The sequence below is a fragment of the Pinus tabuliformis genome, chromosome 3_2 (assembly GCF_031772625.1).
Source record: "Pinus tabuliformis cultivar Carrire ecotype Pingquan chromosome 3_2, CPIR1, whole genome shotgun sequence".
Lineage (NCBI taxonomy): Eukaryota > Viridiplantae > Streptophyta > Pinopsida > Pinales > Pinaceae > Pinus > Pinus tabuliformis.
The window spans coordinates 486,092,129-486,108,707 of NC_142302.1; the positions used below are offsets into that span (position 1 = coordinate 486,092,129).

At 40.5% G+C, this 16,579-nt stretch overlaps 1 protein-coding gene across 1 annotated transcript in view; it reads left to right on the forward strand.

Annotated features, from left to right (window-relative positions):
* The window catches only part of LOC149181417 (Peptidase C78, ubiquitin fold modifier-specific peptidase 1/ 2), a 456,391-nt gene that overhangs the window by 103,555 nt on the left and 336,257 nt on the right, over positions 1-16,579 (forward strand). The window lies entirely within an intron of this gene.

A 16,579-nucleotide genomic window follows, 5' to 3' on the forward strand; every position in this document is an offset into this window, starting at 1 on the left:
ATTTGACCAAGTTTGACTGCTCTTTTCATGATTGTTTTGGGTTGACTTTGACCACCTTAGAAGGTTGAGTTTGACTGGGTATGATCGAGTTGCTTTGAGGACAATTTTCTACTGCTTTGACCAATGTTGACTTTCTGGTTGGGGTTGTTGACTGCTGCAAAAAATTTCAGATTTGACAGGGTTTCTCTGATACCATGTTAATTTTAGTTAACAATGGTATGTTCTATGCTTCATAGTTATTGTCAATGTGTTTTATGGTTAATGTGATTGCTATTGGAAACTAAATTGGAATTTGTCGTTGCGCTGCTAAAAGGCCATTGAAGTAATTCTGGTAAGCATAGAACATACCATTGTTAACTAAACTTAACAGAATTTATATGTTTGAGTGTCGAGGGTCTGACTCATGTGAGAAAATGGTGCCCATTGGAATCCCATCCCCTTCTCAGCTGCAGAAACTTGGTTCAGGTGAGACTTTTCCTGTTCCACAAGCGTTGCCAAAAGGGCCGGTACCACCAGGGACTTTGTTTGGTGCACCATGCGCAACAAACCTAGGTCAGAAATACAATAAAAAAGCTCCCAACAATTGGTTCCATTGTCGGGACCGGGATTTCAAAGCGAAGGGGATGTGGAATCCCAATAAGGAAGAAATTGATAGATGGTTTAGAACTAAACTGCGTGAATTTGCTGTTGGGGAAATTGGAATCTAATGGATTGGTGTTGAGGAATGGCTCTAGAAATGTATATTTGCCGAAGATATTTACGAGATTTTCTTTTGTGAGTTTCCGGAGTTGCTTGCAAGGTGGATTCAAAGCCGAATGACCAGAACCCTCATTGGAGGTTGGACGAGCAGAGGGCTTGACCCCTAAATGAGTTCAAAGACTCTACTTAGTGGATAATTAGATCGCGCGGGCTGTCGAATTTTGGTTGGAAAGTGTGATTGGCGGGTATATCACAAAATTCACCATTGAATCCATTATTTTCATCCACTGAACGCCAGTTGTTGAGAGGTCCCCGAGGACGCTTTATCTGAACGTTGCTGACATTTGTGAAGATGCTACTATGTGACAAAGTCGTATTGAAGATGGAGTCCGACACCATGAGAAGCTAGACACCTTTTGTGCTCAGGATGAGTTGGGGGATGGCCAAGGCATAATCTAAAGGGGTAGGACCGAGATGTAGGAGGAAAAGGAACAAAATAATGAAGGTTGTGCGATATATCCCTGAACGCGATGAGGAAAAATGTATGCCAAGTCAGTCTACTGAAGTTGCGCGAGAAAAGGAAGATGTGTTGGAGATAGGAGTATTGTAGAGTGGTAGAAGGTTTCAAAGAAGTTATGGTAGAGGAGAAAGGTTGGCACTCAGTGCTAGCAGTAGAGTGAAAGTTAGAAAAGAAGACAGCAAGAGGACATAGAAGAAGAAAGAGTGGGGGAGATGGAGGAGCCTAGACTGAGTGCACACTGGCAGACCGCGCACAAAAGGAGAAGGGGAGGTGTCACAACTTGAACCAAGACCTATAGAGACCTTGCATCCTAGGGAGCCTGCTCAAAGTAAATCTTGCATCGAACTTGTTACTGCTCAAACTAGCAGGGGTCCTGGGAGGGGATCCTATAGAGAAACTACTAGGTTAAGGGGCAAAAATGGAGCAATAGCCCACTGTCACCTCAGCTAAGGTTCCTTGCTCTTTACGGACTTTCATCGATGGGAGGAGACCTGGTATAAGGGGAATCACTAGGAAGGACGGATCTGTTAATGGATAGAGAGTGATTCCTAAGGCCTATTCACAAGAGGCTCAATTAGATAGCTTGCTTGCTTCAAAAGCAAAGTGATGGGCTCTCTAGGAAGGGCTAAGAGGATTCGTGAGCTTATGTTTGGAGGATATGCCTTAACAAAGGGATTCCTAGAACTAAGGATCCTTATGGATAAGAGGCTTCTATGTAGTCTTTGTGAAATTGGAGTTAGAAAGTTGTAGGACCACACAGAGCCAAGTGGGCCCGAAACTAGGGATTAGGAGTTGATTAACTAATGAGGGGATTGACCTAATTAGGGCAGGGAATAGGATCAAAGGACTAATTTTCTTTTGATATTTGAATGCAAAGATCCCAATGAGGACGCTAAGCCAAGTCAATCTAGGGAAACAATTAGTCTTACAACTAGGGCTTGCTATATCTCGAGATTCCATTGTCAAATCTTCTTCAAACTTGAAGGACCTTTAGAGAAAACCTCAATGTAGTAGGGGACCAAAAATCGAAGTGTTTGGATGGCTAGAAAAGAATTCAATTGATGCCCTAGATGACCTATTAGGGCTAGGCCTAGAGCGCAAAGAGGAAGGCGAGAAAAAAATAATCTTTCAAAGTGATCACCAGTAGTTGGACCAGTGCCTTTCCTTTGGGAGAGATGGAGTCAAGGTGAATTTGTGATTTGGAGAGACTATACCCAATCAAGGAGACCTTTAGACAACTTCGCATGGCAATTAGGGCATGGGAGTAGCTGTGAAAAGTTTTTTCACTTCGATGCACAAGAAATGATGACTTATCAAGGTGAATTCAACAAAATTTAATCTCTAGGAACATTCATTTGTTATACATGACACATGTAATATATGCAACACTAGAGGCAATTTCAGACCTAGATAGCGAAAATCCCAACAACATTCATGTGACAAGATAAAAGTAAAGAATAGACATGAAAAGGGCACTTACATGTACAACGAGTATATCCAATCATCAAATCAAGACAATTTTGAAGCTCCAAAATAAAAAAGATAGTATCCAAACATCAAAATTCCTCCAAAGGGAATGAAATTCTCACAAGAGCTACTAAAACCAAACAAGTGATGATGGGAGAAATGAATCATTTCTCATACTTATATGATCTCTAAAGAGTTCAATTTTCCTAATTAAGACCCAAATAATAAAATAATGTGCAATAATGACATCCCTTGGTGTCAAGCCCACCAAGCTAGCTCAATAACATGAAATAAACCTCTCAATAGGGCGTAATGATCAACATAATGGGTCGTTGGGCCATTGAGAAGGCCTAATGAAGTCCAAAGTGTGCCATGGTGAGAGAATTGACTCCAAACATAGTGGACAAGGGGTTGGCCCCTTGTTTTCCAAACAAGTCACTGTGGTGCTCCCAAGCGGGTGTGGGGGCACAAGGACATCCTCATGGGGCACAAGGACATCTTCTTCACTTTGCCTTTTGGGAAAGGGTTTTCCTTTTGGAATATAACTAGATTTTTGAGCCCTTTCCAAGGCAGTGATTTTATTCATGATAGCCCTGTCACGTGCGTTGACTTCCCTAGTGAACTTCTCCATTTTCTCGAGGATGGAAAGAAGGGTTTGTTTGTGTTGATCTTTGGATTTCTCGTTCTTGATTTCGGGTTTGGCTCTAGGGTGGTTAGTGACATCTACCTTTGAGATTCGTAGGTTTTCCTCAACTTCCATTGCTATCTCTTTGGCTTCAGCCAACGTGGAAGGCTTCTTGTCCCTTAATACATAGGTTAAGTGGCCACCCACAACTTTTATGAATTTATCAAGAATATTAGCTTCGGATGGTTTCAAATGATCAGGTATATCCTTGACTACCCTATCAAATTTTTGAATGAAATCGTGCACGTCTTCCCTTCCCTTGGTTATGTGATAGAATTTTTCAATATTAAAGGTTCCTTGGGCATTGCATGACCACCTCTTCATGAATAGGTCTTCAAAGTCATTAGAGTCTTCTATGCATGCAGGGGGAAGGCTAAGGTACCATTCTGTTGCTTGTCCTTCAAGCGATAAAACAAAAATCATCATGAGCCTATCTTCATCAAAGATCATCTTAAGGGACATCTGCCAATAGAATTCCTCAATAAAACCATAGGCAGTCCAAGTAGCATCCCCTTTGAATTTGGGTAACCATTGGTTATATTTTTTAGGTAGTGGTTTGGGATCATCACTCAATTTCAAAGGGGCAAAGACACTAACCAAGTGTCTTTCACTTTTGGTCATCTTGGGTTGATCTTGTTTTGGGTTAGTGTTAGAACTAGATGGCATCTTTGGAGATGGATCACTGACTTTCTCAAATTCAGGGAAAAGGGCGGTTCCAACAGGTGATGGAGTTCGCTCTCCCCTTTTTGCAGCAACCCTAGTTAAAGGAGGAATGTTGTCGCCTTCAAGTAAACTAGGGGTTTGGACAATGAGTGGAGTCACCAGAGGAATGCTTATAGATGTCGTTAATGAATCAATTCCTCAATGATTCACTAGGGAGGTAGACCTTCTTCCTCCTCGACAACGATGCCAAAATGTTATCGCTCAAACTAGCAGGGGGCCTAAAAGGGATTCCGAAAGGGTCAACTTGCTAGATCAAGGGCAACAATGGAGACTTAGCCCATTGTCACCTCAGCTAAGACTCCCTACTCTTTACGGACTTTCACCGATGGGAGGAGACTCGGTATATGGAAAGTCACTTGTGAAGGATGAATCAACAAATGGATGTGAAGTGACCTTAATGATCCTTTTCCTAGAAGGAGGTTAAGAATGGAGCTTGCTTGCTCTTCAAGCAAGGTACAAAGCTTTCTAGGAGAAGGAGGTGAGGATTTAAGGGCAAGGTTTAAGGAATGTCTTGTAAAGGAGTATCATAATCCCTAAAATCCTTATTGAACTTGATTTCCCAAGTGGTTCCTGAAGAATTAACTTTTCAAAGGTATGGGACCATATGGGACCATATGGGACCAAGTGGACCCAACCTAGGTTAAGGGGAGGAGTCTAGCGACCAATGATGATCTTCACCCAAACAAGGAAGGGGAAAGGATCAAAACAAGAATTTCCTCTTAAAGGTATCAAATTGATTCTATGAGGTACTAGCCTAGGGGATACTAGGGCAAAGTTTGATCTCAAAGCTAGGACTTGGGATATCCCACAATCCCACTGTCGGAATTTCTTCAAATTTGGAGGAGGCCTTGAGGACACACCAACGAAGTAGAGGCTAGGAGATCGAACTTTTTCTATGGCTACTTTTTCGGGAAAGTGATGCCCTAGGTGACCCAACTTGGCTAGACCTAGAAGAGAAGGGGAAAGGTGAAGAAAAATGGTTCTTTGAATGAACACCTATTGGTAGATCAGTGTCTAATCCCTTAGGGAGAATGGAGTCTAGGAGAATGATGAGAAAGGATTTCGTTTCTCGGTTAAGGAGGCCTCAAGGACTACTTCGCTTGGCCTTTAGGGCAAGAAGAAGTGACCTCAAAGCTTTATACTTCGCTTTGCAAAAAGAGATGGCTTATCAAGATAAATTCAATGGTAGAATTATCCCTAGGAGATTTCATTCAACATACATGGCCCATACATTGAGAGATGCTATATAGAAACAATAATTCCACAATTTCGCAATTATGCAATGCAACAATTAGCCCTAGTATAGCAAAAATCTCATTCCAATGCATATGACAAAGTAAAACAAGAATAACATTAAATGTGTGTACTTACATGTAAGAGAACATATCCAATCATCAATAATTTGACAATAAAGAAGCCCCAAGATAAGAAAATCGATCCAAACATCAAAATTCATCCATGCTCCAATTCATCTTGCAAGAAAGAAATGCGAAACTCTCAAGAGAGAGAATGATCCAATCCAAAGTGATGATATAAATGAATTCATGTCTCTACTAATTATACACTCATTAGGAGTTCGAATTACCTAATTTGATCCTACATTAGTCCATCAACTAAAATAATGTGCAAATAACTATCTATTGGTGACAAGCCCACCAAACTAGCTCAAAAATAAAATAATAAGCCTCCCAAGAGGTCGAATAATCAATAATGCATGTCGTTGGGCTCTCTAAGAGGACTGATGAAGTCCACAAGTGCCAAAATGATGAGTTGGACTTCCAAAAGTAATGGACAAGGGGTTGACCCCTTGTTCTCCACATAATAAACCTGTGGTGCTCCCAATGGCTGTGAGGGCACACAAGTGACCTCATGGGTCTCCAAGTAAGTTGAAGATGCCTCCGCAAGGGCTCAAATGATAGTGTAAGCGATGCCACTTCGACATACAAGTCCTGGGTCATCTGCCAAGTGCATGGTACAACTGTGGGGCAGGCTGGGCAAAGGTGAACTATGTGCATCTTCCTCCTCCAATATGTGAATCTCGAGCAATCTCTGGACATCTTTGGGGATCTATGGACTCTAGAGTGTTGTCTACTGCTGTGGAGGACCATTTCTCTCAACACACACCCTACATGTGCCAATGTAGCTCTTTGGAGGGTTAGGACCTCGTATAGGGATACCAAACCCAAGATGGAGACCACCTGCAATCCTGCATAAGATCTAATGCGTCCCCTAGCCTTCCAGTACAACAAGTCATCAAGGAAATCGAGTAAAAGAGCTTACAAACCATGGACAACAGGTGGGGACTTCATAATGGCATGCCCTTCCATAATGGGCTTTGGCATGTGCTAATGTCTCCAAGCTCCAAATGGGGTTAACCAAGTATCTTATTAAGTGGTTTCTACTTCTAAAGGAGATAATATGTCCAAGGTACATCCTTTAGAAGGTGGTGGCATGTGGTAGAGAGATGAATGGAGTAGGGAATGAAAAGGGTAGCCCTGGGCCACATGCTGGGGTACAAGGGTAGCTAGTAAAGGGGAAGCCCACACTTGGGTATATAATGTATAGGAGGGAGCAATCGTGGTACATGAGGTGCCCTAACCTTGATTTTTCCACACTTCTTTATATGCCTTTTGGCATTTCTGATTTTTCTTTAATTAACTGCTCAGGGCTCAAGGGGTAAGAGCATGATGTGTAAGATATAGTAGTGGATACCCTCTTTTAAGGTAGGGCGGTTCATTGCCCACCAGGGGTTGGGACAATCATGGGTTCCTATATGATGAAGGAGGCTTATAGAGCTTATAGGAACCAGGGTGATGGCCATGATTTTGGTGTAGAGCTCATGTATTGACTTTTGCCCACGTGCTAAATGTGTTTGTCCGACCATCTTTTGCGTTTTGTGGTACATTTCCTATGGAATTGGGCCAATTATGCTTCTACTTTACTTTTCAGCTGCATCAACCTCCAGGGCATCATTCTAGGCCTGACCCAAGGTGCGGGCAAGGGAAGGGGAAGGCTAAATCTATGTGGACCGAGTGGAGGAATATGGACCCAGGTGGGAGAAATGATGAATAGGGTTATAATGAGTGGAAAGGGGGCAATATATGTGGATGAGGGAGTGGGATCACGCAACCAAAATTAGGGTTTCCCATGAAGTACCATCCCTAAAGCCAAATGGTCAGTAAAAGAGATCCCATGGGTCTAGAATCCAAGGTTAACATCCGAAAGGGGCCTAGGAGACAAGAGCACAAACCTAGTCCATTCTTTCTGCCAAATCCCTCTATTAATCCATGCCCAAAAGTATCCATGATAAGCAAATTGTAATACTCAATTACCAAATGACAAGGCATACCTTTAGGTTCGGGAGGCCCACCTTCAAACATATGATCATGGCAGATGGGTGAGTGACCACATGGCTGGCTTAGGTGGCGGAGAAATGGCACAACGAGCTAGTTGGTGGCTGCAAGGGGCTACTGGCTACCGGCTTAGGACCATCTTGGAGAAAATTTTTCTCCTAAGGATATCACCCACAAAATGGTTGGTAACGGGGCCCATAGGAACCAAGGTGGCTTTTTACCACATGCTAAATTTGTTTGTCCTGGCCATATATTGCATTTTATGGTACAATTTCCTGTTGAGAGTGGCCAATATGCTTTTTCTTTTCTTTTTTAGCTGCATTAACATTCGGGGCATTGTTCCAGGCTTGACCCAAAATGTGGAGAAGGGGAGTGGGAGATTAATCCTTTATGGACCCAACAGACACATGTGGACCCGGATGGGAAATATGATGAATGGGGCTATAATGAGTGGAGGGGAGTGATGTATATGGTATCGAGAAGTGGGAGCATGCAACCAAAATTGGGATTTCCAATGTAGTGCTAGTCCTAAAGCCAATAGCTAGTAAAGGAGATCCCATGGGACAAGGATACAAGGCTAACCATCAAATTAGGCAGAGGAGAGAAGAGTATAGACCTAGCCTAGTCTTTTTCACCTAATCCCCCCACCAATCCATGCCCAAAAGTGTCCATGAAAAGTAAACAAAATTACTCAACTACACCAATGAAAAGTCATACCTTTGGGATCGGGAGGTCCACCTTCAAACATATGATCATAACAGATGGGCGAGGGACCACATGGCTGGCTCAGGTGGTGGAGATAGTGGCACATCTAGCTATTTGGTGGTTGTTGGCTGCCAACTGAGGACCATATTGAGTTTTTTTTCCTATAGATACAACCCACAGGTGGTGGGTAACAAAACCCACCACCCCGCGCACATCTAGTTCAACAGTGGTTAGTTCTCCTAGTAGCTTATTGCATACAATAGTTAATAGATAGAGTTTATCCATTAGCCAAAGTCAGATAGGTGGAAGTAGCTCACAACAGATGGTAGTTACGTATGGAGGAATGTCGGTAGGAGGTAAGTAGACAAAGGGGAATGGAAAATACTTTGAAGTTTCCAGTGTTCCATGGTGCAAGGAATGAGGACCCTAAACAACACTTGTTTGTTTGTGACATAGTTTGGGATGCTAACAACGTGTAGGATGAGAACGCTAAAATTGTGCAGCTCAGAACTACTTTCAGGGAACACACGTTGGTTTGGTATATGAAGTACAAAAGTAATTCGCCACCAACATCGCTGAGGACACTGCAAGATATTAAGCAATGACTGTTGAGGGAGTTTCGCAGGCCTAAGTCTGCCTCTCAATGCATGACCGAGTTGAAAGAGATTAAGTAGAGATCGGATGAGTCTATTCGGGATTATGACTAGAGGTTTAAGGTGCTGTTGGGGAAGCTGGCCTTTGAGATCCCAGATGAGTAGCACAAAGAATGGTTCATTGTAGGAGCACTGCCACATATTCGGGTACCATTCACCCAACAAGACATTCGCACTCAGTCCGAGGCCCTAGAGAGAGCATTGAAGTTAGAAGCGTCTCCAACAATTGCAGTGGTGGGGGATAGTTCTGGGATAGCACAACTTTAGTTGCAGATAGCTGCGCTCACTAAATAGTTGTAGGACTTGGCGAAGGGAAAAGCACAACGCATTGAAGTTTGGTGCACTATTTTTCATGTGGAAAGGCACCACAGAAATGAGTGCCCCGTGTTGAATGACTACATGGCGACAAATGCTGCCGACCCCATGGTGCAAGGAAGAGGTCTATGGTGTGAGGTCTATAGAGTGTGGGGCATATGCCCACAACTTGCCCTATGATGTAGAAGTATGAATCCTCTGCGGGAACATTATTTTGCGATTTTTACAAGTCGGTTGGTCACAATATCCTCCATTGCAAGGTGTTGGAGTTGATGCGTGATTGCACTATGGATGCATATCGAGTATAGGAGGGCCAAGGCGGGGTGATGCAGAACTACACTCATCCTGGTATAGGTTAAGGCGCAATGGGGAGAGGACCAGGAGGATTTGTGGGATGAGGATGAGGACAAAGAGTCTTTGGACGCGGAAGGGGTACCATTGTTTGTTATAATTGTGGTTACCCTAGGCATCTCAGGAGAGATTGTTCGAATCTGTGCTCAACTTGTACATATTGTTGGGCTCTTGTGAGTCGAATTTATGCAGGAACGAATGAAATACAAACTTAAACAAAAACATAGAGCTACAACGAAAATTGAACTTCAATTAACTAATAACAAATACTAAAAACTATTTACATGTAGAATGGAAACAAACTAGCTCGGGCGATGGTAGCTTATCTCTATGAAGAGATGTGATGACTACATGCCTTTTGAACTGTGTTACAATGAGGCTCAGATGCCTTTTTTTATTATTATTGAGAAACATTGGAAAACCCTAAACATCCAAAAACCTAACACTAGGAGATGAAACGCCAAAAGTTTATGGGCCCCACTGGGATTAGTTGGAACGCCAACTTCCTGGGGTCGTAACTTTGGCATATGATTTCCATTTGGCGCGCACGATACCTCGTTAGAAAGATCTATCCGAAGACAACAAATTTTCCCAACAAGCCCTTGCCTGTGGCTATGGGCTTAGCGTGTTTTCGAAAAAACGCCGTTTAGGGCCTCAAAATGACTCCGGAAGCTCAGGACTCGAAAAACTACAAAACTAGAAAGATGTGCTAGAATTAAGGAAAATGAAAGTAAACAGTGTTGGGGTCCAAGTAGAATAGGTGGGTGGCCACCTGGCACCAATATCCACCTGGATCAATTCTCCCCCGTTTGGAAGTTGTTGTTGCACAAAATTTCTAAGCACCACGACAACGCTCAGACCGGGGGCTGTCACCTTGATCCCCGATCTCTCCGTTTAAGCCGTCTCCCTAGGCCAAGGGGGGTAGACCCTATGAGATAAAGGAAGATCAACTGGGAATCAGCGGGGTTGGGAGACACAGCAAGGAAATTAAGGGCTTGATTGAAGCTTAGCGATACTTAAAATTTATTTGGATTTTAAATGCTTAAGATCAGTGCCTTATGGAGTTAATGATCAAATAATTGTTTATTAACCGCTGCAGAAATATGAAATTTGTAATCCCACGACTAACAATCATTTATCATCAAGTAACCCAAGCAATGATTAATTTCACCAAATGCAAGATATTCAATAAATGCACAACGCTTTAACAATGTTCCAACATTTAAATTTCAAAAGATCAAATGCTTTAAATAACCTCAAAACTTAAAAGCTAACCACCTAGAAAAATGATTATGCTTGAAATTCCAGACTTAGGAAAATTTATCGTTTTCCAATAGTTAAACTCTAGATAAAAATTTAAGCACTTTTAACTTATGGTAAAATGATAAAACACTGATACCATAAAAAATCTTTTCCTTCAAAGCTCAGCCATAGCACAAAAATACACCAAAATAATATACGTGACAATTCCTCAGATGCATACGCTAAGACTAAATGTGACAAAATATTTCAATTTTTTTATTTTATATTTCTTTTTTTATTGATTAAAATCATAAAATAAAAACTAAATTCTAAATAAAACCAAACCAAAACCTAAAAACCTTTTTATTTAAATAAATCTAAATCTAATCAAAACTTAAATCTGAATTAAATAAAATATAACCTAAAGACTAACCCTTTTTTATGCCTTTTGAAATTTTTTTATTTTATTTTATATATATATATATTTGATATTAAAATGAATGGGGAATTTAGCCTAAGTTGAAAATTTAACAAATCATATACATCCTAACTAAAACGCATATATCAAAATAAGAAAGATGAAATAAAACAAACTACACTAACCCTAACTCGGATATACAAAAGTGAAGAGATGAAAACACGTTTTAATGTGCAGCTGCAGGTCGAATGAAATTTGACGGCGGAAAGGAGCAGCGTTTGGAAATGTGTGATTTTTTTTTATGTGTGTTTTGTAGGTGGATGGAGAAGGTTAGAAATGGCAGATCGACGGACAGGAGATGAGCTCGAGCGAGAGGAGTGAGGGCAGTGGCGGTGTAAGGGAGGACAGATTGCGAGTTTGGCTTGCAGCTGAAAGTGGCAGCATGAAGGGTGAAGGGAATCACGTAGAGAGGGAGCAGAAGTAAGCGCGAAATGGAGAGGTGCACGTGAAGGGCAACGTTGAGGGCTGGAATGGTAGCGGGTGAATGAGACTAGGGTTTGATGGGGAGAATTGAAGACGTGGAGAGCAGAATGGCCGCAGAGAAAGACAACGAGGGTCAAATAGAGGGTTAAGTGAGCTGCGTGGAGAAAGGGTAACGATGGAAGCAGCGTGGGAGTGCTGGGCAGCACGTTGAAAATGCGTGGATCAGGCGGAGAGGCAGCGTGGATAGACTGCTTGAGATAAATTTTGATTCTTGCAGATTGATGAGACGCGGATAGTCATATGTTTTGAAAGGAGAGCTGAGCGATGATGGAGAAGGTAGCATGCAGGAGTGGTACACACAGGAATACGGGACGCAGATAACCATATGGCAAGGAAAAATGGCGATGACGTTTGTGTGAAAGGGTTGGCAAAAATGCGGAAGCAACTACGTAGGGAGAAGGATAGCTGCGCGCTGGTGTGGTATGAGCTGCGTGGAGTTGACAGATTGCTGAGAAGAGGGTTTGGCACCCACCTTTAAAAAAAAAAATTTCGAAAATTTTTCCTACAAAAATGAAACTTCGAGTAGCAAAACTGTGCACCTGCAAAAAACTGGTTCTGAGGCCAGATCTTACCCTCCAAGGCTTAGATCTGGCTTCGGAACAAGACTACACCTTCAGATCTGCAACCTGTAATGACAAAAACAAACACCCATAAATAAAATATGCAAGAAACAAAACTAAAACCCTAAACCAGCTAAATAATTACAATATTCACAGCTTAAAGGCTCTAAATAGCCAAATTTGTCAGTATGCCACAAAATTATTTTCAGAATATAAATTTAACGTGAGATGCCTCAGAAAACCCTTCATGCATTCGCAAAAAAAATTAAAATGATAAGCCTGGGATCAATGCTAGCTAGGATCTTTAGAAAATGCCCTTTTCGGGAGTTGGCTGGTTCAGCTGAGAACTTTCCCAAGTGCCTGTTGATCTTCGAAATCAAGATTTTCCTGCACAGCTTACTTCAACCATTAACAAAGAGGGAGAAAACGATACTAAAATCCAGATCTAATGGAGATACCTGCCATCATATTTAGAAATTTAACTACCATTCAAACCCTAGTGACTAAACAAGATACCTGTGTTTAAAATCACTCTTCATCAAGCTATCATCAATGGCTGAAATTAAATTTATGCAGAAAAATAAAACATCTTACAACATTTCCAGAAGAGTAACACCAGCAAGATTTCAACCCCAAAGTCTTTCTTTATTGCACATGAAAAATGACTACAAGAGAGCTTTCTTTAGCACAAGACTCACAGATCGAATGATCTCAAATGACCCTTGACACCCTATTTAAAGATAAATTTCCCAACGGCTAGTTCGAGTGATCCATGTCAAAGTGATCTCGACCGTTGATAAGGATCGAAATCTCTTTTAATCTCATCCGTCGAAATTTTAAATGCATTTTAATATATTAAAATATTAAAATTTTGGATTTATTTCCTCAAAACTTTGACTTATTATTATTTTATTTTTATTTTTATTTTTTTATTATTTATTTATTTATTATTATCTATTATTTATATATATATATATATATATATATATATTTTATTTTTGGACCCTTGAACTTAGCCTTTGGGAATTTTACCTAGGATCTAGGACCTATGAGGGGATTAATTATTTTCTAACCCTCAAGACACTTTACATCATGACTTTTACAATTTTACCTCTCAAGGGGGAAAACCCATTTGACATAGACCCTCATAGACTACCTAGTCTTGTGACACAAATATAATCTAGCAGATCAAGCAATTTGTAATAAACCTAACCAAATAGTTAGGATTATTCCCAAATCACTTTTACATAGATTCGATTTAGCATACTAGGACTCCCCTAAGATTCTAGTGACAAAATCCATTCCAGCTTTGCCTCAACTCTTTCAGGATCAATCTTAATTCCATCGCTAGAAATGATATGGCCAAGTAATTTCCCTTCGGTTACTCCAAAAATAGATTTAGCCGGATTTAAAGAAATCCTGTACTCTCTACATCTATCGAAAACTTGCCGAAGATTACTTACATGACTAATACCATCCTTAGAAAAACAGTAAGATCATCCTGGTAAATTTCAATAAATTTCCCAATTAAACCCTTGAAGGCATAATCCATAGCCCTTTGAAATGTAGCCCCAGCGTTGGTTAGTCCAAACGACATTCTAATGTATTCGAAAGTACCCCATGGTGTGGTGAATGTGGTTTTGTGACGATCTTCTTTTTTAACCCATACTTGATTATACCCAGAAAAACCATCTAGGAGTGACATCATTCCAGAACCGGTTACTTTTTGCAACATAGTCTCCATGTTTGGCAAAGGGTAATTATCTTTCTTACATGCTAGATTAAGATTTCGAAAATCGACACAAAGCCTTATCGTACCGTTCTTTTTCCTAACAATCACCAGGTTGGAACACCATGTTGAATGCCTCGTTTGAGCGATAATTCCTACTGCAAGCATCTTTGAAAGCTCTTTTTGAACCAAAGGGGCTAACTTAGGATTAATCTGCCTAAGCTTCTGGCGAAAGGGTTTAGCATTTTCATCTTTTAAGGGGATAGTATGTTCCATGACATCTTCCCTATAGCCTTTCAATTCATCATAAGAAAATGCTAAAACATCTCGATATTCGTGAAGTAAATTGATTAACTTTTTTCTTTCTTCAACACTAGTACCTTTACCAATTTTAACAATCTTTGGGTTCGCAGGAGTACCAATGTTTATCTCGAGGTATTCGCCTGGGTCCATTTTATTTTCCTCTTTCAACTTTGTGGCATCATGCCGATCAAAGTGTTGTTCTAAAGCAACCACATTCCTAGGAGTAGGATTTATGATATGCTCATGATTACCAGATCCATCCTCCTCAGAATTTATCCAAAAATTTTCAAACTCATCCAAATTATCAAGAAAACGAATCACTTGCTTTTCATCATTAAAGATCTGCCAATGCTCTGAGTTATCTGGAACAGAAGGCCTAAATATAACTTCCATTTTAATCTTATCCTCAATTAGCCCATCAGACAATTGCAAAGTAGAAGCAGCGACGACAAGTTCATCTGCCAATCTATTATGCTCTCTTGGGATAGCTTCAAGGTCAAAGGCATCAAAGTATTCCATAGTATCCCATACAACATTTCGATAATTCCTTAATCTCTGATTTCTGCATGTAAATTTGTTTTTAAGCTGCATGATAATTAAGTCAGAATCCCCCTTAATGCTAAGCAACTTAATTCTTAAAGATTTTGCCAATTCAAGACCCAACAATAAAGCCTCGTATTCAGCGACATTGTTGGTTGCTTCGAACTCCAATCGATAGGCAAACTTGAAAATATGACCAAGGGGAGATTTTAATACTATTCCTGCACCTTTACCATGCCTAGACGATGCACCATCAAAATACATGTACCAAACTTTATCATTGAGATCCTTAATCTTTTTATCAACCTTATCATCAGGAGGAACTATGAAATTAGACATGATAGCGTAATTCCCAATGTCAAATTGTTCTTTAATTATCTCGTTGTGAGGTCTCTTAGGATCTTCAACATGGAATTTTCTCTCAGGCTCTCTATTAAGTCTCACAAAACCATCACCTCTAGGAGAAGGAATCATAGCATATGACCAATTCATTTGAATACTTCCTCCTAGATCAGAGGCCCATTTTCTGGATAAAAGCATACCCCAAGCATCAGGCACATCAACAACAACAATGTCCATAACAATCATAATGTCCGGGTAAACTGATAAATGAACTTGTAAATCTTTGATCAAACCATGAACTTCAATCTTCTTAGAATCCATGGCACATATATTGTAGTAGGGTCTAGAAACTCTTAAATTAAGTTGTTCCATGACCCTTTTAGTCATGACACAAGCTGATGCACCAGAATCCAACATGCAATTATTCAATTTATATCCATTAACCAACAAGGTGATAAAGAAAGGCTGATGATCTTTGTTATCCAAATTGAAACTTTGCAAATATATGGGAGCATCATGATAATCAACTTCCAGGGTCTTCTGTTGAGAAATATTTACTTGAGGACCTTGAATAGCTTTTAGTAACTTATCTCTTTGGGAAGGGATTCTCGTAATCTCGAAGACAGGAACCCAGATTTCCGCATTGTTAAACCAACTTCCCAAATCAACATCTAATCCAGAGTTTAAACTTGGATTAAAGGTTCGAGGGGGAATGGGATTCCCGCTCTGATCTTTATCTCTTCTCTGATAAGTCAAACCTTTGTCTCTAGCAATTTCCATGACTTGCTCTGGAGAGGGTTTTTCGCCATATAACTTAGCCAAAATATCATTTTCATTTTCAAGATTATTTATACCAAAAGCTGACGAGGGATGCATAACGTCTCGACTATTTTCCTTAACCTCCATCCAATCGTTCATAGACAAAGGAAACTCGTTACCCACTACATTTATTTGATCACCCGCCCCAAACATTCCATTATCCAAAATTCTTCTAACGATGGGAGAAGTAGCCTCCTCATGAAGAGCATCACAAACCCGACAGTAAGGCAGAGCATCATCGGCCAATTAGTAAGCGGATTAGGAGGTCTTTGCTCACTAGATTGACCCTTCTTTTGCCAATTATTATTTCTATTATTATTATTATTTATGGGTTGGAAATTTTGTGTTTGCGCTCTTTCCATTTGGACCAACCTATTCTACAATGTAGCCATCTCCTTAGCATGGTTAGAGATGTTAATTTCGCTTGATTAATTTCCATGCTTTCAATCTTTTGGAGCAATTTCTGAACAAGCTTGCTATTAGGTTCTTGAACCTCTTTTCCTTTAGGTTCTTTCAATTTCATTGAATGCCTATCAAAACCTAGGATTTTAGACTTCCCAGATGCCGCCTTATCCTTTTCAAGCTCTACAGCTAAAGCTTGGCAATCCCTAT